The sequence below is a fragment of the Terrapene carolina genome, unplaced genomic scaffold (genome assembly GCF_002925995.2).
Source record: "Terrapene carolina triunguis isolate 2854851 unplaced genomic scaffold, T_m_triunguis-2.0 Scaffold42435, whole genome shotgun sequence".
NCBI classification, from domain to species: Eukaryota; Metazoa; Chordata; order Testudines; family Emydidae; genus Terrapene; species Terrapene triunguis.
The window spans coordinates 1-3,410 of NW_020706786.1; the positions used below are offsets into that span (position 1 = coordinate 1).

A 3,410-nucleotide genomic window follows, 5' to 3' on the forward strand; every position below is an offset into this window, starting at 1 on the left:
GCAGCAGAGTGGGGACTCAGTAGGGGGCGCTCTCCCCTCGGTGCCTTTGCTGACCCCAGTGTGGTGCTAGGGGGCGCTGTGCTGCAGGGGGTGGGGTGGGGGCTCAGTAGGGGGCGCTCTTCCCTCGGTGCCTGCGCTGACCCCAGTATGGCAGTAGGGGGTGCTGTGTGCAGGGAGCAAGGTGGGGACTCAGAACGGCCCCAGCGTCTGGCTCTGACGATCTGTTTGCGTCCCTGTAGCTGGGCACCCTGCGTTTCTGTGGCACGACGGAGTTCGCAAGTGGCCAGTGGATTGGGGTGGAGCTGGACGAGCCAGAGGGCAAGAATGACGGAAGCGTTGGAGGAATACGCTACTTCATTTGCCCTCCGAAGCAAGGTAAATAGAGCCCGGACGCCTGGGTTCTGTTCCCAGCTCTAGGATGGGAGTGGGGTCTAGAGGCTATGGGGTGGGACTGGGAGCCCGGACACCTGGGTTCTGCTCCTCTCTCCAGAAGGGAATATGGCTTAGTGGATACTGGGCTTTACAGCTAAGCATTTTCTGAGTCCACCATTGACTGTTGGGTTTTTTTCTCCATCTTCTTAGGGGTTTTTGCCTCTGTGTCTAAAATCGCCAAAGCCACAGACCAGATGCCATCATCGGTGACGTCCACCCCAAAAACCCCCCGCATGGACTTCTCCCGCATGACCGGGAAGGGCCGGAAGGACAAGAAAGGTAGCGGGGCAGTTCTAGCGGCTGAAGCAGCAGGGGCTGGGAGCCAGGACTCCCCAGCTCTGGGAAGGGAGTGGTGTCTAGTGGTTAGAGCAGGGGGGGCTGGGAGCCAGGACTCCTGGGTTCACTTCTATGCCCTGCTCTGGGAGAAGTGGGGTTTAGTGGTTAGAGCTGGGTGGGGGGGAGCGGTGCGGGGAGACAGGACTCCTGGTTTCCACTCCCAGCTCTGGCACTGATTCCGGGCGTGACCTTGGGTGTGCCCCTTTCCTCCCATGTCTCATTCGTCCCCATCTGGAAAGGTACTTGGCTAATTAACCCTGAAGACCCTTTATCACCGGGGGTGGGTGGAAAGAGCTGACCTGGCCTTTGGATCTGAAATCTCATCCAGGGGCTTGACATGGCAGCCGATTAATCAGGGGCGGCTGGGGCAGGACTGCGCACCGGGCTCTTTGCTAGGAGATAAACCAGGCGCCCCCCGGCCCTGTCCTCGGATCGTGCCTGCCCCTCCGAGTCTGGCGGGGGAGAGGTCAAAGCCCCGGCAGGCTGGCCGGCTCTGGTGCGGTAAAGAGCGGAGGGGGAAATTTGCATGCTATTTACATATGCAAATTAGAAAGGCCCAGCCTCCTCACCAACCAATCCCACCAGTTCTCCCCACCCATGTGCCTCACTCCTCCCCCATATTCCAGTCAGTCTCCTCCTCTCCACCCCCTGCCCCCTTTCCACCCCCTCCCTCAGCCAACCTGGGCTTGGCATAGAATCATAGAATATCAGGGTTGGAAGGGACCTCAGGAGGTATCTAGTCCAACCCCCTGCTCAAAGCAGGACCAACCCCAACTAAATCATCCCAGCCAGGGCTTTGTCAAGCCGGGCCTTAAAAACCTCTAAGGAAGGAGATTCCACCACCTCCCTAGGGAACCCATTCCAGTGCTTCACCACCCTCCTAGTGAAATAGTGTTTCCTAATATCCAACCTAGACCTCCCCCACTGCAACTTGAGACCATTACTCCTTGTTCTGTCATCTGCCACCACTGAGAACAGCCGAGCTCCATCCTCTTTGGAACCCCCCTTCAGGTAGTTGAAGGCTGCTATCAAATCCCCCCTCACTCTTCTCTTCTGCAGACTAAATAACCCCAGTTCTCTCAGCCAATCCTCATACGTCATGTGCCCCAGCCCCCTAATCATTTTCCTTGCCCTCCGCTGGACTCTCTCCAATTTGTCCACATCCTTTCTGTAGTGGGGGGACCAAAACTGGACACAATACTCCAGGTGTGGCCTCACCAGTGCCGAATACAGGGGAATAATCACTTCCCTCGATCTGCTGGCAATGCTCCTACTAATACAGCCCAATATGCCGTTGGCCTTCTTGGCAACGAGGGCACACTGCTGACTCATAGCCAGCTTCTCGTCCACTGTAATCCCCAGGACCTTTTCTGCAGAACTGCTGCTTAGCCAGTCGGTCCCCACCCTGTAGCAGTGCATGGGATTCTTCCGTCCTAAGTGCAGGACTCTGCACTTGTCCTTGTTGAACCTCATCAGATTTCTTTTGGCCCAATCCTCCAATTTGTCTAAGTCACTCTGGACCCTATCCCTACCCTCCAGCGTACCTACCTCTCCCCCCAGCTTAGGCCTGGTCTACACTACGACTTTAATTCGGATTTAGCTGCGTTAATCCGAATTAATCCTTAACCCGTCCACACAACGGAGCCAGTTACTTCGAATTAAAGGGCACTTAAAATCGATTTCTGTACTCCACCCCGACGAGCGGAGTAGCACCAAAATCGATTTTGTTAATTCGAATTAGGGGTAGTGTGGCCGCACACCACCGAATTAATGTGGTTAAAATTAATGGGGTAGTGTGGCCGCACACCACCGAATTAATGTGGTTAAAAACCGAATTAATGTGCTTAGTGTGGCCGCGCACAATCGAATTTATACAATCTGTTTCCCAAATTCGAATTATCTAAATTCGAATTAATCTCGTAGTGTAGACGTACCCTTAGTGTCATCTGCGAACTTGCTGAGGGTGCAATTCATCCCATCGTCCAGATCATTAATAAAGATGTTGAACAAAACTGGCCCCAGTGCCGACCCCTGGGGCACTCCCCTTGATACCGCTGCCAACTAGACATCGAGCCGTTGATCACTACCCGTTGAGCCTGACGATCTAGCCAGCTTTCTATCCACCATATAGTCCATTCATCCAAGCCATACTTCTTTAACTTGCCGGCACCTCCTGCTGTGGGCTCCTCCCTCTGCTCCCTCCAAGTCACTCATTGGAGGAGAGAGGAAAAGTTGAGGGCTGGGAGATGGCAGGATTGGCTTAGAGATGGGCAGGGTTTCAATCACCGCTCTGGCACCAGGCTAACCACTGGGGCAGCTGCTGCTGGAGGTCTGGGCAGCCCTGGGCTGGTCTCACTGCCTCTCTGTTCAGTCCTCAGGAAGAAGTCTCCCTCCGTGGGCAGCCTGGACCGAGAAGGGCTGAAGATCGAGATCGGGGACCAGGTGCTGGTGGCGGGGCAGAAGCAGGGCATCATCCGGTTCTACGGCAAGACGGACTTTGCGCCGGGTAAGGTACCGGCTGGCGGGAGGGCAGAGCTGCCGATTGGTGGGTGGAAAAGACTGTAACAGGGTCTTTTAGCTCTGGCGTGGGAGTCCGGGGTTTGAGCCCGCGTCTCGTGCTGGGAAATGGACTGCTGACGGCT

At 55.6% G+C, this 3,410-nt stretch overlaps 1 long non-coding RNA gene across 1 annotated transcript; it reads left to right on the forward strand.

Annotated features, from left to right (window-relative positions):
• Window positions 1-300: 300 nt before the first annotated feature.
• On the forward strand, window positions 301-3,249 carry LOC113405550. The gene is made up of 3 exons (XR_003369518.2): window positions 301-375; window positions 583-711; window positions 3,140-3,249. It is a non-coding gene; the product is annotated as an uncharacterized LOC113405550 (long non-coding RNA).
• Window positions 3,250-3,410: the final 161 nt, after the last annotated feature.